This window comes from Sinohyriopsis cumingii, chromosome 7 (genome assembly GCF_028554795.1).
Source record: "Sinohyriopsis cumingii isolate HCF-2022 chromosome 7, ASM2855479v2, whole genome shotgun sequence".
Taxonomy (NCBI): domain Eukaryota; kingdom Metazoa; phylum Mollusca; class Bivalvia; order Unionida; family Unionidae; genus Sinohyriopsis; species Sinohyriopsis cumingii.
The window spans coordinates 42,588,387-42,610,317 of NC_142967.1; positions in this window are offsets into that span (position 1 = coordinate 42,588,387).

Below are 21,931 nucleotides of genomic sequence, written 5' to 3' on the forward strand. Positions count from 1 at the left end.
TTTTTGTAAACAGATAATATTGTGAACAATCGTCAGCATGGTTGAAACTCTGTCTACTGCAGAATTGGTACCGTCTGTACTCGTGTACGAGTCCCGTCCAATAGCATAAATTCCAAGCTGCTGTCGCATTATGTGCTCGCAAATGAGAGTCTATTGCGTTTGTTCCACTGATGATTTCTAATAAACAATAAAAACCAGATCTGCCGACACATTATGTCAAGGTAGGTATGGGTCTTTACAGTCTGTAGTTGGATACGCTCTTTACGCGGGTTAATAAGGTAAATATTAATTGTACAGTTATCTTTTATACGAAGAGTACAGTTACAACCTTAGTTAACCGTACTCGTTCTTCTGTACAGTCACAAACTAAAGTAATTGTACCCATTGATTGTGTACAGTTACAACTATAGTAACCGTACGATTCCTTGTGTACAGTTAGAACCTAAGGTAACCGTACCCATGCTTGTGTACAGTTAAAACCTATGATAAACGTACTCATACAGCTAAAACATAATGTAACCGCATCCATGCTTGTGTACAGTTTAAACCTAAAGTAATCGCAATCTATTCCAGTAAATAAAGTTACGTTACCATAGCATATAATGGAATATAAAAAAATTAAAACTAACAAACAAACAGTTAAATAAAATCAAATATAAATTAAATAAAATAAACATAACATATACATAACATAGGAAACTGTGTACAGGTGTATAATTAGTGCAGTGTATTGGAAACAAATTTGTTCCAATAGAGAAACAGCCGATAATTTGAGCCGTGATTTCCCCATTTGTATGGCTTAATATTCTGACTGGGAATCAGGACATATCGACAAAAAGCCTTATAAAGAGCGGGCTGCAGATTAACACAGTAATTATGGGTTCAGAATGTCGTCTTTAATGGAATCTTGTTGTTGAAATTGAATTGGTAAAGCAAATTGTTGTTCTATTATTACCGCGGCTGATGTGCTTGTACCAAGAATATCTAACCATACCACAATTCTGAGGGGATTTCATACTCCTCCTGTTGTACTATTATTGATGCTGCCTGCAGCTGGGGTTGATAATAAAATGATGGAATAAAAATAAAGACAGAATACAGTTCCTCAGAAGTTTGAATTGTCCTAAAACGTAAACGTATCCTGTGGCAGTTATGTTTTCTTCAGTGTAGCATGAGTCACATGTTACCGCTCCGGTGGCCTAGTGGTAGCGTCCTCCTCGGATGCGGGAGGTCGTGGGTTCGATCCCCGGCCGAGACATACCAAAGAGTTAAAAAAATGGTAATAACAGCTGCCTCGCTTGGCGCTCAGCATTAAGAGGTTAGTGTTAGGACTGGTCGGTCTGGTGTCAGGATAATGTGACTGGGTGGGACATCATGTCACATGTCTGTGGCATGATGTCACAGTGCTAAACATCACTATAAACTGTCACACTGCAGACATCGTAGCGATATGACCGAAAACTTGTTAAAGCTACGTTAAAAATCAAAATCACACAAACACACACACACACACACACACACACAAACACGCGCGCGCGCATTTTATGTTCTTTCTCTACTTTAAATTCGCCACATAATCGTTAAAGGTTATAAGCTTGTATATCTACATGGTGTTCGCACGTGTTCAGTACTGACTATGCGTGCCCTTTTGAATAGAGTGACTGAGGATGTATGTTTCGTGCTCTTTACGATAGTAACGCTACCAGTCGATTAAAGTTTCATTTTGATATCATATGTTTTATCCAGCACAAGGCAGAAGGCAAATTAACCCACCTGATATATAAGGCACGATAATATGGTTATCAAAGAGCGTAGAATATTTTGGCATTTCTCCTCATACTTCTGTATAAGAAAGGATTTTCTGCACACTGATAGTTATAGGTTGAGCATATAATAATGGCGAATATATAACGTTCTGTGTATGGAAACTCTCACTGATTGTATTCAACATTCAGTTTGTAGGTCATGTTTATGCACGTGGCAATATGTTCCGTCATGATCTCCTCTTATTAACATCCTGTTCAGTGTGTGTCTGTGATTTTGATTTTTGACGTAGCTTTAACAACGTTTCAGTCTTATCGCTAGGATGTCTGCAGTGTGGCAGTTTATAGCGATGTCTAGCACTGTGAGATCATGCCGCAGACATGTCCCACCCAGTCACATTATCCTGACACCAGGCAGACCAGTCCTAAGGTGGCAGGGTCCAGTTTCGTAAATTGGCCCCTGGCAAATTTCTTAACTTAAGGCTATGGTGTGACTTTTTCAGCTATTATTGTTTAGTATTTATAGATATGGATATATTTGTGAACTAGGTGGTTTGGGATTGTATTGTTCTTGAAATTGATGTCAGGCATGTACACCTTCTATAGTTGCTCTGCAGTATGTTGATAGTGAAATACCAATAGTTGGCTAGGAAGAAGAGCTAGCCTCCCATAGCAGTAGACACGTGGGTTCAAGGCAACTAGAGTATCTCAAAAACGGCTTGGATGACAACTATTCTGAATTGCATCAAACTATTTAGTAGACAATGTTTTTCAAAATTTTCATCCAGGGAAAGGGCTTGCGTTTGCACTGTGAGCACCACATGCTGTCAAAAATGGCATTTGGATGTGAAAAATGCAGGTATAAAATAGGGGTTGGGGTGCATAAACCTCTTCTGCTGTGAACTGCCATTGACTTCTCTGGTCAAGTGAATACTATTCTTATGCTTTGTTTTCATAATGGTATCTAAAAATATGGACCTTTTTGACCTCACTTGTGTATTTGATTTTTTATGATTTTTTATACTGGGTCGCTGATTGCGGCATTAAATTTGTACATAAAAACTGGACCCTGCCCCCTAATGCTAACCTCTTAATGCTGAGCTCCAAGCAAGGTAATCGTTTGTACCATTTTTATGTCTTTGGTATGACTCGGCTGAGGTTCGAAACCGCTAACGCCCGCATCCGAGAAGGACGCTCAAACTACTAGGCCACCGGAGCGGTAACAACAACATCCAAACAACATTCAAAATCTAAACTTAATTATATATAATGTTATTTATATATATTCAATATAGTGGGCCTAGCGTTCGTGTATGGTTTTAAGTTTTACCTCAGATAACGGTCACTTGTTCACACAATGTTTGTTTACGAAGCATTTGAGTTCGAGGCCAATTTTGTTAACAATTAGACTGGAGGTTTCCGTCGGATTGCTGCACATCCTATTTACGATATAGGTCAAGTTAGAATCTGTATAAATAGGGATTTGATAAAACAAACAAATCATTCCTGTTGTTAGATCAGAGTGTCAGAGCTTACAGCTGTGTTGATGAATCATATAATTCGGAAAGAATTATTTATTTTAAATATTCATGGTAATCACTAAAGTGATTATAGACGTTTAGATTAATATATTATTTTGGATTTTTGTGAACTCATTCAAAGACATTGTTGAGTGTATCATTGTGTTATATCAGGACATTCACAACTATTGAGATTCCTTATGAACATCCTATATATTTGGCCTTGTTAGGATATTTAGGATTATTAGGAATTTAATACATAATACTGCACGTATCTTTAGAATTTTCAGTTTGTTTTGTACGAAATAAATTGCTTGTTAGTTTCACTGAAATTATTAATTTCGCTTTCCTTCTGTTACGTACATAACAACAACTTGGTAGAAATAATAGAATTAGGATTTTTTAAAATAAACTCTATTTTTTTCTCCTGAGATTTTTGCATAAAATAAAACATTTTTGATCAGTATTGCTCGAACCAGATTTTTATAACATTTGGGAAGAGTTTTGTTAACATAGGTTGTAGCAAAATAAACTAGCTAAAGTTAAGAATTTTACGTATTTTATATTTAACGCTCAAACGTTCTCCTCATTTACCTTTCGTGTTTGTTGTGTGTTTTTAACTCAGCACTTTGAGTGAGCATGCAGTATGTCTTTAACAATACTTCATATTGAATCTAAACTGGAAAAAAAATGGAAATATACTGTCAAAATAAATTAGTTCCTTCAAACAAAATGATCGATGCTCCATTTTGAATATTTTGTTATGCCCACAAATAGGAGATCAGAATGACTTTGGAGAGCTGCTGCATTAGTTTGCCCTTTGCAACATAGAATCGTACGGAATTGTAAAACAAATGCTTGACGTGACAGGCCTCCACAGGGAAGCAAGCGTCTATTAGTCTTTATTTCCTGACACCTTTGACAAACGAGCTGTGATCTTACATCTCCGAGCTCCTTTATTACATCATCAATATACCATCAGCTGTCTGCGCGAGCGCTCCCAGGTGAGTTGTTTAGCTTCCGCCCTAAATGAAGTTGGCATACGCAATTTTACTGAATATACTGCCGTCAAAGAGTTCAAATTCTGATAAATTCATTTCTTAAACCAATTGTGTGCGCAAGACACGATTGTGTGTGTCTGTCTGTGTGTGCGTGTGCGTGTGTGTGTGTGTGTGTGTGTCACAGAGAGAGAGAGAAAGAGAGAAAACAAAGAGATTTTGATTTTTAACCTAGTTTTGACAATTGTCTAATCATATCGCTACGATTTCTGCTGTGTGGAAGTTTATCGTGATGTATAGCACTGGGGCAATATGCCGCAGACATATAACATGATGTCCTACCCAGTCTCATTATCCTGACATCAGGCCGGCCGCTCCTTAAACTAACCTCTTAATGCTGAGCGCCAAGCGAGGCAGCTACTAGTACCATTTGTTATAAGTCTTTGGTACGATTCGGCCGGGGTTGGAACCCGCGAGCTCCCGCATTAGAGGCGGACGCTCTAGCCACTTAGGCAGCCAGAGCGGCCCAACACTTTTTTGAAATAAAATTCAATTTGCATTCGTTTTATTATTTTGTTCTTTACGTTTTGTAAGATAAATGTTGACTATGAAGTTGTATGTTAAGTCACTGACAGTCTTACGATGGTTATATCAATAGTTGGGATGCAACCGGACATCCCTCTTCTGACGTACTTGCTGCATCTGAGGATGACCATGGCTTTTATTATGGCGCTGCCCTAGGAACAGGTTACGGTTACCCATATACGGAAAGTATATTTCGCTATAACTACTTATTAGATGACTACACGGAATAATCTTATTCGGCCTTTTTAGCTTGGATATATTGTAAAAACTGATCAACGACGGTTCTGTCAGCTTTTATCAGTATGTACCGACAAGTGTGGCACAAGGCTTCTTCAAAAGGTACGCCAAAGAAAACCAAGGTCATTTCGACTCTGCAAACAATGAATGCCAGAAGCATTAAAATATCCACACGCTGTCAAGTAATCGACATCGTGTATAAACTGCAGAGGTAACATATCTAATAGGTGTTAACAGGTTCATCGATTATGTTCCGCCATACATTAGCATATTCATGTACATGGAATACTAGATTATCGTTTTTAAACTTGCGTAATATTTCACTAGCACTTTTAGGTGTAACTTGCTCTGAAATGGAAAAAATTAGTAAAGGCATTACTATTAAAATTTGTTCACGTCATAAAATAAATTTTGTCATAGCCTTAGAGTTCTCTCTGCTCAGACATTCTTTGCTTGGTCAAAAAGCAGTTAACAGACGATAACGTTGGGCTTTATGGGTGGACTGCAACCTGATTGGTCAACAGTACAAGTGCTTCACTGACACTTGACGTTTCTTGTTAGGTAAATTGTCTGCTTGTGCGCAGCAATTTTATGACGGTATCTGACTGAAAATTTGCACCATTTGGACTTGATTCAAAGTGCAGTTACCATTTTAGAAACATTCTAAAAGGTAATTTTGGTTGGAATGCTAGATGTAGATTTTATCCACATTTATTTCATCGAACTTATTGAAGCAGACATGGGAAGACTCATCCTGATAAATGAAAAGTATGTTTGCTTGTAGTCTACGCATATAATCTAAATAAATATGAGGATGGGGATTTGACTGGTATTTAAGGTCAGTAAGGGATGGAGATTTTATTGATTTATCATAAGACGAGACTGCTTTAAGATTAAGTAAGATCGTATAAATGAAACTATCTATTAACCCTTAGCAAATATTTGTGACAAATCCTGCTGGGGTTAAGGGCTGATACGTCACTGTAGTGAGATGAACAACAAAATAAAGTATAGTTCATAGATTAGAATATTTTGGCATTTCCGCATTAAGTCTATGCTCGCAGAATCTGCCAGTCGATGACTTTATTTGCGTCGAAACGAACAATACAATTGCATCAAGGAGTTAGTCAGTGTTTCGATTGCTTTTCAGATCAGTAGGGGCTAAAACGAGAATCACAAGGCGTTAGTAGCTGCAGACAATATGACGGAAAAAAGAGTGAATATCAGTCTTAAATTCCACACTGTATAAATCGTAATCTTTGTATTAACATGGAAGGTTATTTAACACATTGCTGATATGTTTGTAAGTGACTGCATCATGACATTTTTTAAAATTCATATCATTCCCGGCTTGTTCGGGTAGCATTGATTGCACGTGTAACTTTAGCTACATTGTATATAATTCCCGGCCTGTTCGGGTAGCATTGATTGCACGTATAACATTAGCTACATTGTATATAATTTCAGGAATGTTCGGGTAGCATTGATTGCACGTGTAACATTGGATACATTGTATATAATTTCAGGAATATTCGGGTAGCATTGGTTGCGCGTGTAACATTAGCTACATTGCATATAATTTCAAGTCTCTTCAGGTAGCATTGATTCTATGTGTAACAATACTACAATTCAAATAATTTTAAACATATTCCGGTAGCACTGATTGCATGTGTAACATTTACTGCAATTCGTATAATGTCAAGTCTATTCTAATAACATCGATTCTGTGTGTAACATTACTACAATTCATACAATTTCAAGTCCATTTTGGTAGCAGTGACTGCATGTGTAACATTTACTATAATTCATATAATTTCAAGTCTATTCCGGTAGCATTGGTTGCACGTGTAACATTTACTACAATTCATATAATTTTAAGTCCATTCCGGCAGCATTGATTGCATGTGTAACATTTATTACAATTCATATAATTTTAAGTCTATTCCGGTAGCACTGATTCTACGTGTAACATTACTACAATTCATATAATTTTAAGTCCATTCCGGCAGCATTGATTGCATGTGTAACATTTATTACAATTCATATAATTTTAAGTCCATTCCGGCAGCATTGATTCTACGTGTAACATTACTACAATTCATATAATTTTAAGTCTATTCCGGTAGCATTGATTGCATGTGTAACATTTATTACAATTCATATAATTTTATGTCTATTCCGGTAGCATTGATTGCACGTGTAACATTTACTACAATTCATATAATTCTAAGTCCATTCCGGCAGCATTGATTCTACGTGTAACATTACTACAATTCATATAATTTTAAGTCCATTCCGGTAGCATTGATTGCATGTGTAAAATTTATTACAATTCATATAATTTTAAGTCTATTCCGGTAGCATTGATTGCACGTGTAACATTTACTACAATTCATATAATTTTAAGTCCATTCCGGCAGCATTGATTCTACGTGTAACATTACTACAATTCATATAATTTTAAGTCTATTCCGGTAGCATTGATTGCATGTGTAACATTTATTACAATTCATATAATTTTAAGTCTATTCCGGTAGCACTGATTCTACGTGTAACATTACTACAATTCATATAATTTTAAGTCCATTCCGGCAGCATTGATTGCATGTGTAACATTTATTACAATTCATATAATTTTAAGTCCATTCCGGCAGCATTGATTCTACGTGTAACATTACTACAATTCATATAATTTTAAGTCTATTCCGGTAGCATTGATTGCATGTGTAACATTTATTACAATTCATATAATTTTATGTCTATTCCGGTAGCATTGATTGCACGTGTAACATTTACTACAATTCATATAATTCTAAGTCCATTCCGGCAGCATTGATTCTACGTGTAACATTACTACAATTCATATAATTTTAAGTCCATTCCGGTAGCATTGATTGCATGTGTAAAATTTATTACAATTCATATAATTTTAAGTCTATTCCGGTAGCATTGATTGCACGTGTAACATTTACTACAATTCATATAATTTTAAGTCCATTCCGGCAGCATTGATTCTACGTGTAACATTACTACAATTCATATAATTTTAAGTCTATTCCGGTAGCATTGATTGCATGTGTAACATTTATTACAATTCATATAATTTTAAGTCTATTCCGGTAGCATTGATTGCACGTGTAACATTTACTACAATTCATATAATTTTAAGTCCATTCCGGCAGCATTGATTCTACGTGTAACATTACTACAATTCATATAATTTTAAGTCTATTCCGGTAGCATTGATTGCATGTGTAACATTTATTACAATTCATATAATTTTAAGTCCATTCCGGTAGCATTGATTGCATGTGTAACATTACTACAATTCATATAATTTTAAGTCCATTCCGGCAGCATTGAATGCATGTGTAACATTTATTACAATTCATATAATTTTAAGTCTATTCCGGTAGCATTGATTGCATGTGTAACATTTATTACAATTCTTATAATTTTAAGTCCATTCCGGTAGCATTGATTGCATGTGTAACATTACTACAATTCATATAATTTTAAGTCCATTCCAGCAGCATTGATTGCATGTGTAACATTTATTACAATTCATATAATTTTAAGTCTATTCCGGTAGCACTGATTCTACGTGTAACATTACTACAATTCATATAATTTTAAGTCCATTCCGGCAGCATTGATTGCATGTGTAACATTTATTACAATTCATATAATTTTAAGTCCATTCCGGCAGCATTGATTCTACGTGTAACATTACTACAATTCATATAATTTTAAGTCTATTCCGGTAGCATTGATTGCATGTGTAACATTTATTACAATTCATATAATTTTAAGTCTATTCCGGTAGCATTGATTGCACGTGTAACATTTACTACAATTCATATAATTTTAAGTCCATTCCGGCAGCATTGATTCTACGTGTAACATTACTACAATTCATATAATTTTAAGTCTATTCCGGTAGCATTGATTGTATGTGTAACATTTATTACAATTCATATAATTTTAAGTCTATTCCGGTAGCATTGATTGCATGTGTAACATTTACTATAATTCATATAATTTCAAGTCTATTCCGGTAGCATTGGTTGCACGTGTAACATTTACTACAATTCATATAATTTTAAGTCCATTCCGGCAGCATTGATTGCATGTATAACATTTATTACAATTCATATAATTTTAAGTCTATTCCGGTAGCATTGATTTCATGTGTATCATTACAATAATCATACAATTTCAAGTCCATTCCGGTAGCATTGATTGCACGTGTAACATTTACTACAATTCATATCATTTTAAGTCCATTCCGGCAGCATTGATTCTACGTGTAACATTACTACAATTCATATAATTTTAAGTCTATTCCGGTAGCATTGATTGCATGTGTAACATTTATTACAATTCATATAATTTTAAGTCCATTCCGGTAGCATTGATTGCATGTGTAACATTTATTACAATTCAGATAATTTTAAGTCCATTCCGGTAGCATTGATTGCATGTGTAACATTTATTACAATTCAGATAATTTCAGGTCTGTTCGGGTAATATTGATTGACTTATACCATTTACAACGATTCATATAATTCTAGATCTATTCAGGTAGCAGTGATTGCACATGTACCATTTACAACGATTCATATAATTCTAGATCTGTTCAAGTAGCAGTGATTGCACATGTACCATTTACAACGATTCATATAATTCTAGATCTATTCAGGTAGCAGTGATTGCACATGTACCATTTACAACGATTCATATAATTCTAGATCTATTCAGGTAGCAGTGATTGCACGTGTAACATTTACAACGAGTCATGTTATTCCATGTATCATTGATATGCTTCTTGATCAGACCACCAAAGCCTTTTTTAATTTCAAAATTCAACACCCTACTCCCCACCCCCACGAGACATAAATACTTTTTCAAAGCCAATACCCTACGCCCACAATATTTTTTAAAAAAAATAAACATGATGACTAGTGGCTTACACATAAAACGGCTTATCGTTAGAAACTAATACCATACCATATGAAAGTGCAAAGAAATTAATAAAGTCAGCTCTGATGTAACAGCCTCTACTATGTAAGTTTATGTAACAGCCTCTACTATATAAGTCATTATGTAATAGCCTCTACTATATAAGTTTTTGTAACAGCCTCTACTATATAAGTCATTATGTAATAGCCTCTCCTATATACGTTTATGTAACAGCCTCTACTATATAAGTCATTATGTAATAGCCTCTACTATATAAGTTTATGTAACAGCCTCTACTATATAAGTCATTATGTAATAGCCTCTACTATATAAGTCATTATGTGACAGCCTCTACTATATAAGTCATTATGTAATAGCCTCTACTATATAAGTCATTATGTGACAGCCTCTACTATATAAGTCATTATGTAACAGCCTCTACTATACAAGTCATTATGTAACGGCCTCTACTATTTAAGTCATTATGTGACAGCCTCTACTATATAAGGCCTCTACTATATAAGTCATTATGTAGCAGCCTCTACTATATAAGTCATTATGTGACAGCCTCTACTATATAAGTCATTATGTGACAGCCTCTACTATATAAGTCATTAAGTAATAGCGTCTGCTATATAAGTCATTATTTAACAGCCTCTACTATATAAGTCATTATGTAACAGCCTATACTATATACGTCATTATGTGACATCCTCTACTATATAAGTCATTATGTATCAGCCTCTACTATATAAGTCATTATGTAACAGCCTCTACTATATAAGTCATTATGTGACAGCCTCTACTATATAAGTCATTATGTAACAGCCTCTACTATATAAGTCATTATGTAACAGCCTCTGCTATATAAGTCATTATGTAACAGCCTCTACTATATAAGTCATTATGTGACAGCCTCTACTATATAAGTCATTATGTAACAGCCTCTACTATATAAGTCATCATGTAACAGCCTCTACTATATAAGTCATTATAATTTAGCGTCAACATTTGACAGGGACGTAGAGACTATTCAAGTGCTCACACGCAATAATGTGCACATTTATTACCTTAACATTATTCAGCATAAAGTCCCAAATACTTCATTAAAGTATCAGACGTCACCAATCGAAGTCCACCTACCTACAAGAAAGCATTCCGCCCGATATATGCGATCACCTATTAATAGCATTTTTTTTTGCTGCGTACAGTATCTTCATGTTTTACGATGTGTAACATATTTTTCAAAATTGACTTTAATATACAGTTTCAGACATTAGCATTGAACTAATTCACGTTCACATCTCATGTTGCTGAGATGGTGATGTAAATAAGATTCGATAAAGGAAGATTTAAATGACGTGTGTTCTTCGAAAGTAATTGTATTCAATTAGATTACTTATTCTTAAAGATGTCAACCGACCCGTACATCAGTATTAACAAGTAATTAATTCCCAAAGTATATGACTTAACATAACGGTATAGTAATATTAGCATTGGTTCATTTTAAGTTTTATGTGGAGTGCTTAAACTAACGTAAAGCCTTGAACGTGTTTAGCGTTCAAAATTTAAAAAAAAATATTCAACTACACAACTTCAAAAAGATCTTTAAATAATTCACATAAATATAAAGACACGATGACAATTTTTTTACAAACATTTCAACACGTTTCTTTATAATGTAATTGTAATATTAATATTATAGTACCATATGTTTTTCTTTGATCTTTAGCGGTATTTGGAAAGACAGTGTCTCGAGTTAGTGGCTATCAATAATTCAAATCCAATTCTGCTACCATTTTAAAACGCGGGAGAATACTTATCTTAATGTCGAAAATGGACAAATTAACATGTCAACTGTCATTTATATCAGTTTCGGGGACACGTGTCTTAGAAGATTGTATTAGGCTATCTAAACTTGAAAATAGAAAAACCTATTTTGTTCTCATATATGTATCGTCGCTTTGCAATACAAAATCGGAAAACATGCACGCAATGTCTTAAAAATTATTAAAATTGATTACAGTTGAGCTAATTTATAGTTCGAGAATAATTTAAAAATAAATTACTGACGACGAAAAGACGATGTCGCCTATTTCATATATCTATACCACGAACATAAAGATACTGTTTTGCTCTCACAAATATCAACAAATTAACGTGATAAGAAGATAAAATAATCTGCATTCACCGTTTGATTGACTGAGCAATCTATATACACATTATAGAAGCAAGAGCAATATTTCCAAACAGTTATTGTTGTTATTACATGGTTGAACGCCATTTTTCAGCACAAGATAGCCTACATACGTCGGCCAGTGTAAATGGTGGAGGAAGAACCCGGCAAAACTCCAGAAAGAACCACCGACCCACGAGAAGCTACTGACAAGCTTTCTCAGGTACCTACACTGGCCGAGCCCAAGACTCGAACCCACGCAGAGAGAGATGAGATGGCAGTGATCCGTAACGGTGAGCGCTTTAGACCACTCGGACACTCGGGGCCCACGGGTTTCCACACATAAGACTATATTCGTCATGCAAAAGACCAATTGTGGACACATCTCGTCGATATGCAAGAGAACGAAAATACAAAAACAAAACATACGCTTGGTAAAAATATGACTTGATGAGGTATGTTTTCTCAAAAATCGCCTGAATTAGAAAGAGAACCCAGAAATGAAGATGACGTAGATGATGGTTTTAGATAAATATTCAATGAAAGAAAATTAAGTGAGAATAAACGTTCAGTGGAAGGAACAAATATTACAACTGAAAGATTAAGAAATTATTGGAGAAAAATTTAAAATACTTGTTCATTTACTTGCAGAAAAAATTGTCCGTCATAGAGCAGTTTTATTAAACTGAGAATGTGGAAACATGTCACTTAAATGAAGACCGGATTGATAAAATGTCTAACCTCAGTGAATTATACAATAAATGATATCAATGATCGATTAATATTTTACTTATTAACGACATTGACCCTAAAAGTAGGTCAACATAATGGATTAATATATCTTGTATCTGACAACGGATACCTAGGTAATGCCTAAAAGTACAAAATTTTAGAAAAAAGGACCTAAAACTATACTGAAAAGAATCAAAAGACGATCTTGCTAAATTTCACGAAATATTAGGTCCCTTACGTTGCATATACTTCTAAACCTAAAGGAAGAGAAGACTGAGGGAATCTTTAACGACTAGGAGTTATGTCTATTCTAAAACGAAAACGGTGTGTTCATAGCTTTAAATGTATTTTTTTTTAAAACAAAGACCGCCAACTGAAAGTTTATTTTACGTATTTTTTTGCGACTTTGTATGGAACCAATACACGGCTATGAAGTAAATCAGAATATACAAGAAATACATCAAAGGATGAACCATCAGGAATTTGTCTCTACACTTTTATAAATTCACCCAAAAAGAGCAGACGAGAGTTCGTAATTAATTGCAGAAACTGTTTATGAAGAACTAAGCCCAAGAATCGCGTCTAAATGTATATTACCTAGTGAATATGAAAAACAATATAATTCCACAACTAAGATCATATTAGAGGAATGGAGACTGAATATCCGAAAGGTAAATGTAACGAAGTTAAAACCCCAGCTACGACGTAAGGATATGGAGAGTGTAATTTAAGAATTAAAAATATCCTAAATATATGCCACTAATTATTCATCATTTATCTAGATACTAGTCTCAACTGATTCTCACGATCTCAGCAAAAAATGATCCAGCATAAGAAGACTGAGTAGAACAAAACATCATGAAGACGACATCTCGTTGGTAAGAAATAAACATTCGATAAGTTTGAAAACGAAAGAACAGCTATGGATCTATCAGGAAATTAGGGTGACAGATTGCTATAAATTTTATCGATGATTAAGTCACAGATTTAATTTTTTATGAGACAAAGGGAATGCGCTAGCTTCCGTCAGAATCAAAGGGAAATGTTTGAAAGACGATATCTATCTGAACCAGGAAATGGACGCACTTTGAAAGGTTTCATAAAACTAATGCATCATTAATATAAAAGTATTATCCAATCCTAAAAGAATCAGGAATTAATGAAGATGATCACAGTTTCACTAATGACACTAATGGATTACAGAGCGAGCTGCATTTCTTATTGATTCTATTTTTTGTTGTACTGTTTGCTTTTTCTGTTTCAATCTGATATGCATTATTTGTATCTAAAGTTTTAAATTGTATAAATATGAAACTGTAAACTTATGTATGGTAGGCGTTCGTTTATCCTTTTTAACATAGCGAGATTTAACCTAATGATGTTCTAAATGAATGAATTACGGGCATTTGTATGGTATGGATGCTCCTATCAAATGGATATTCCGTGGCATAATGGTTTATGTAGTAAATAATATAACCTCGAAGCTGATTTCATTCATTTTGTAACGTTTATTATTTTCACTTTTGGATTTTAAAATAAAAGTTTGTCTCATGGGTTGGATTGATTTTAAAAATTTTTAAAAATAAGGCTATGGACTTGATTTATCATTAACATTTAAGCAACATATCAGTAACATTTATTAGTGGTAAAACTAATTGTATCACACGTACGTTTGTTCTCATTAATAACATCCTATGTCTGGAGTTTAATAATAATTAAGGGTAATATGAGATCCATATTAAATCCATATTAAAAACATGTGCATGAGGAGTAATTGCAACAACCCCCCCCCCAAATGCATGAGGAATAATTACAAACAAGCAAGACAAAATTCCTAATGCATAATTACACAAAAAAGTTATTTACTAACGTACTTAGATATTATCTTTTTGAGGCGTTAATTCTGAATGCTTTTTGATAACATCATTTTCTTTTATTTTCTGAACACGTAAATTTGAGCCCTTTTTCATGGAAAGTGTATATGATATCTCTGGAAAAGACATGTACAAATTATATAAAATATTGGACGAACGTGAAGCAAAATGTTTCAGCTAGAGCCTTCTTGTCTCTGCTTGCTTAGATGTTGTTGAAGATATATTTTATATCTTTGCGAAGAAAACAAAATCAAAAACAAAAAACTTAGATGTTTAAAATGTATATAATCACTAAATGTGTGATAACGCATTATATCTGGCTATTTCTAAGCTAATGGGTAGGCAATATGTTAGTTTGTATAATTGTAAATGATTACCGTCATATAATATGTATAACAAACTTAATTTTATGCTGCCGCTGATAACACATTAAAGTATGACTATCGTTGAACAGTTACAGTCTTTAGCTAATCAAGACTCGCCCAAAAAAAACTTTTCGGTTAGTTTCATAAATTACAGTGAAAAAGAACTGATATGAGAATTACTGCATTTGGTATGCTTTCTTTATTTCCCGCCTTCGCCCTATTTCTTTGACTTTCAATTACAACGTTTGAATCAATCTCAGTGGTGTTGAAAACCCTTTCAAATCGAGCATATCTTACCATATAGTATGGTTCCGTATAACTGATAATTTTCAGATAGCAATGCTAAGTGCATATCAATACGAAATGTATTCCATTTTCGTAGTAAGAAATAAAAGAATCTCCTCCATTTCCAATTGACGTCTGTCCATATATATTATTTCTTAATTGCATTAACATTAACAACAGGGATATCCTTTCAAATACTAAGACGAAAACGTACGAAAACATTTAAGCGCCAGACATATTTGATACAAATTACATTAATTATCCCTGCATAATTAAAGGTAATTGGTGAATGATCGTAATCATTTCCCATAAAAAGTAGCTTAGAAATAGCCAGATATATTATACTGTAACTGTTCAGACCGGACTTATTTCTGAAAAAAAAAGCAGAAGCTACCTGCAATGAGACAATCCATAAAATCATATAACGACCTTTGCAAACGGAAAACGATTACTGATCCTTCTTGTATCGTTGAGAACGGAAATTTGACGACCATGAATCTTTTGAATTACGTGACTTGTATTTCTCCTTGACAGAACAGTACTGAAACATCTGGAATACATAATTGACGCGTTTCTGAAATTAAGGGGACGTAATCATTGGCGAGAAATATATATATATATATATATATATATATATATATATATATATATATATATATATATATATATATATATATATATATATATATATATATATATATATATATGAGATAATGATAAGTCAGCACAATTATGCTAACATATTGCCTAGAAAAGGTTAAGTTTCCTTAAACGTAAGATAAAATTTGAAGAAAAAGAAGAAGAAAAAAAACACTTTAGGAACATAATATCTTCCGACTAAAGGTAAGCAAGATAAAAGGTAAAATTATCTGAAAAAAGCAACTAAATAAAACAAAATCTGCAATCAAGGTTTTGTCTAGAAACCGCAGTCTATTAAAAAATTCATGATCTCTCGTATATTATCAAAGACTTCACAGGATGTAAGCCTACACGCTCAACAAGAATGAATTCCAGTACCAATGGACACTGGTATGGTATGCAGTTTGGTCGAGGATCATCCATCAGAGCGAATACATGGGTGTTTTATAGGTGAGCGCCACAATATCATCTCCGCTGTGCGGTATTTCCATACGAGGGATGCCAATCTCAAAGGATGAGCTGTTCCAAAATTTGCTAGTGACGATTTCATTCCACATATCTTTCCAAGTGTACATAGCACGCAGCTTTATATAGTATTTCACCATATGGACTGTTTCATTCAGGGATGGGTCAGTGCAGGTTAGCTTTAGCCATTCATTGGCCTTAATACCAATCGCAATATCACATAATAATTTTCCTGAAAACTAAACAACAAAACACGTTCGTATGCATTGGTTTAGTTATGTACCTTTTAACCGCTATTCAAATCGTTGACATTGTCTAGGTCTTATAATATGTTTGACACAAACATAAATATTGATATTTATATCACATTTTTTCTTAGCAATGTACAATGCCTGGATGTGGTCGCCGTAAAAGAACATATTAAACCATCACCCGTCGAGGCTACTTGTTCGACGCTTTTGAAATATTTGAATCCAATGTGTTTGTTGAAAAGCACTTAGTTTTCAGGAATATATCTCATTCTTATACTATGAATGTTTCCAATACGCACATTCCAGTAAGCTGCACTTCTTTATGTTGCCCTGGAATCAGGCCAATTATTTTGTTGGCGAAGTATAAGCCACGACATGGTCATTTCGGGCAGTCATTTATCACGCAAACGAAAATGTATGGTGTCTTGTAACTAGCTAAGATACAAACACATAACAATTACATCGCGTGTTTGGGGTTGGGGTGGAGGACATGTGTAACTTCAAACAGTTTTCAGACACGACCGAGCTCCAGAGTGTACCATCTCACCTTTAAAGCCACCCACTATCAAAATATAGCCAAATAACCATCAACATGTATAACATTGTCAAACTCCTTAGAGCGTGGTGAAACCGAATCAGTACGAGCATGGCATGTGAAAGCTAATTCTTCCGTGATTCCCGGATCACGTGACACACCAACTACTTCTTCGCTATGCGTGACAATCACAAAACCTCGCGAATGTAAACCCTATATAGAACCTACATCTAAGAAAATCGGAGATATTGCATATGTAGGCAGTGTCAACTGCGAAACAGAGGTTAATTGATTGAAAGGGAAAGATGCCATGAATTGATTGATTCCCCACAAAATCTGTTACTTTGAAAATATCGGTGCACGCATAGAAAATAGTAAGGTGTTAACAGACAGTCGCTCCAAGACTTTACAGAGCAAAACTAATTCCCGAAATCGGCTGGTATAAATACCCTATAATTATTAAACTGTGACTACAATCATGCATTTTTAAGCCTCTGAAAGTCAGGACGATCAAAACAAGGAAATAAAGTAAATAAAACATTTCCCGCATGAACAATCATACAAAACTGTTTACTGCTTCCTTAAATAAAAGTATGGACATCCCTCCAATCAGATATTTTCCGCACAGACAATCATGCGAAACAGTTTCGTGTTACCTTAAGTAAACATATGGATACTCTAACATTCTGATTTAGTTGTTCAAAATCTCACTAAAATGCAGTTTGTTTTTATGTCTCTGCCACGGAATAGAAATGAATAGTAAAACGTATTTTCTGTAGGCAAAGTTGAAAAAGAAAAGAAAGGAGATAAAACACTTTTTTGACAACATTAATGGCCTTGTTAATAATCTTTCTGTCGACATAGTACACACCTTACTGATATGGATATTAATTAAAAAATAACAATGTTTCCGTCTGTAATAGTTTAATAACCTATCTAGAACGGGTAACGGTCCAGATTCTCCAGAGAAAGATCAGTAACATTTTTCAATTTGAGTCCCCTCACCGAGCTCTTTGACTACATATTAAAATCATCCGATATCCGTTTATATAAAAATAATCTCCTATGTTAATATTTATATGGATAGCACCTTAGTAATTATAAAAAAGAATATGGTTTTGTACGTTTATCAACTGAAGAAGAAGGTATATTGAAGTTGGAAGTTCTTATTCAAACAAACAGGAAAACACTTTAATTGACAAGTTCTGTTTTTCTATTTCACATAATAGGATAAAATCCGTACTACGCTTTATTTCCTATATGCACGGTGTTACGACTCAATGGTCTTAAAATAAGTAATAGAAAGAGTGAGAAGCAATAAGTTTAGTAAAACTCAACAATTGATTTATTTTTCTTGAATACAAAGTGAAAAATGTAAATTGTGCTTACAGTATTGCGAATTAAGTTCTAATATTTAAAGTTTTTAAATGTTAGTGATATTCTAAAAATAAATAATCCAACGCTGGATGTGTCGATGTACCTGTGGTGGCCCGTGTCGTGATAATGTGCCCATAGTATTTGGTTGATTCAAAATAACACACTCCAAGAATATTACCTTATTTGAATTTTGCTATGAATCCATGTATATTTCCAAGAATGTTATGTTTAACACTTTCTAATTCCAAAGAGAAAAATAATTAAATAATTTGAATATATAAATTTCTGCCTAAATGAAATACTGAACAAACATAATACAACTGATTCTGTGCAGATTTTAAACCACGAATGGACCATGTCTAGAAGAAGAAAAAAAAGATTATATAGTTATCTACATGATCTCAGGTCACAATAAACATTTGCTATAAAAACAATACTATTACCTCACGGAAAATTTCCTACTAGAGGGTTCCAAGTGTTTACAATATAAAATCTTTGTTATAATGGAAGGTCTTTTACTAAACTAATAATATAAAATGTAGTAACAACAATTAGACCCGGCATTTCATGAGGAATTTCCAATGTTCTGAACTCTGAGAGAAACATGTTTACAAAACCGAAATCAATGATTCAAATCAGGTAAAAATTGAACTTGAATTTTGAGAAGGTCAAGTCCAAATACAATTATCCATAGCATATAATGAATAGAAAACTAAAACAAAAAATGCAAATTATATATATATATATATATATATATATATATATATATATATATATATATATATATATATATATATATATATATATATATATATATATATATATATATAACAACAGGATCTGACCTATTTTTTAAAATGTTGTGTATATCTATAGTTTGTATGTTAATTTTCATGATTATAGATTGCAAGGGTTATTTAGTTAATAACGTATTAGATAATAATTTTATTTATGGTTGTAGACTTGTATATTAAGTACATTTTAGTAAATACAACACATAGTATCAGATAGTCAACTGTATTCACATACATTATGAAATTTAACCTCAGATCGTGGGTTTTCTTCAAATTAAAAGCTGAACTAATTCCTGATTCCATAGCCGATAAAGTATTTAACATTGTTGACAAAATTAGAATGATCTGGAATAAATATTCGAACCCCATTTTAGTCTCGAAACTGCTTTTAAGTTTATTTATTTATATAAGATTTGTTTACATGAAAATTAGTTATTCCCAACATAATTATCAGTCTTAGTTGTTATCATTTGAGAGGGTCTAATTTATCTTTTTCAATTATTCATTGGACGGACATTACGATTTAGAGCTGCTTTGGAATTACTCTGTATTCCTTTAAAGACATTTTGGATTATATCATTGGGATGCATGAAAGCTATTGGCAGATCAGCACAATAGATTAAATTTTATTCAGAATACCACTGAAACTGATTTGGATTAGGCGATACCTTTTAACTTGTGATATAATATTCAGAACCTGTAGGAATTCATTCACCATTCTTTAATTTGTTTTTTACATATTTCACTTTGTATTTTAGGGAAATAATTGTATTTTGCATTCGACAAACTCTTTTTTGTTACTTAGCTTAAGACCACAGAATCGTAGCAAAAGTAAGCGACTGTATCTGAAACTATTTATTTCCGTGTTTGTGATCATACCTTTATTTCTTTCCTTTTCAGATTTTTGTATTTGCGTATTGAAAGTGATTTGATTAGTATGTAATTGGATACGATAACGTAAGTATCATTTCGTCCCATTTAACGCCTTCCATGTTGACATACGTAAAACATCAGTTAAGACTTTTGCATTATGTTATGCATTTGAAAAAGATTAAGTCTTATTTCATTCCATTTTATTCAGATAATACTTTCCGTATATATGCTGACTATATAAAAGTGAAAAATGTCTCCAAAATATATTCATTTCTATTTCTCAGCATCGATGACTGCATTAACAAATTTGTAAATGCAAAATATGTCACCAAGTTTTGCCTTTAGAACTGACTTTGGTAAATTGTAATCAAGGAAACAGCAAACGGAGTTTCGGCTTTTCCAACACCACATGGACTATATAAGTAAGAAGTGACTCCTTTTTTACATGAAAAGATATCCTTCAACATTGCAACGTTTAATGAGCACGATAAAAGCTGGTCTACATAAGTGAGAGGCTGCATCAATGAAATCATCATCTAAAACGACACCTGGAAAGATCACTCGGAAACCATTCAGAAATTCTCTGATCGCTTCAGCGACACAAATTTGATAATTGATTTAAGTAGAAGTTATTTTTGCCGTGCTTGTGTTAGTGTTACACTTGTAGGACATATTGCGGGACATGGTCAAGTTAAATCTGTAGTAATCAAGGTCATAATATTTCTGAATTCACTGCGCTTATCAGTAAAATACAAATGATGCGAGTTTTTGGCTACGGCTGGACATTATCTGAAAATTTGCTCTAATATGTTTATGGTCGCTTAAAGCCTGACCAATTTGTAGGGTAAGAAAACCACGTTTCGTAGATCTGAAAAATGTCAGGAGCTTTTTGATAAATCAAAGGTCATGCTTGAGAGTACACCAGTTTTTTGTCAGTTCCGAATGTCGTCAAATATTTCAAATGTGTCGTGACGCAAGTGATGGTGAGTTTGATGGAATATTGACTCAAGAAGACAAAAATAATGTGGTTCGTACAATGTGCTTTTGTTCTAAAGGAAATACACAAGCGCTAGAGAAATTATTCTACAATCGAAAAGGCTTTAATACTAGCTTTTCAACACATTGAAACGTATATTAAATTCAGCTCCTTCTCCGATTGTTGTATTGATTTTAAGTTAAATTTAATGTTAAATCTTCATTTACTGTTAAATCCTTTTTTATCCCAAGGAATAAGACCACTATTACCCGAACTATAAGGGTCTTGCACATTTCCTTACATTTAACTTGCGCTTCGTACAGAGAGCATCTTCTTACCGTGATTTCACTGGCTGTTACAGCAAACTACCTGACACACCGATTGACAAGTGAAGTTTAAGACCTTACTGACCATATGTCTATGTCAATTGGCCATTTATGGAGACTAATTCCTCTAATATTCAGTACGTTGTGATACTGGCCAATGTGTACTTTCTTATTACACTTGGAATGCACTTTGAATGA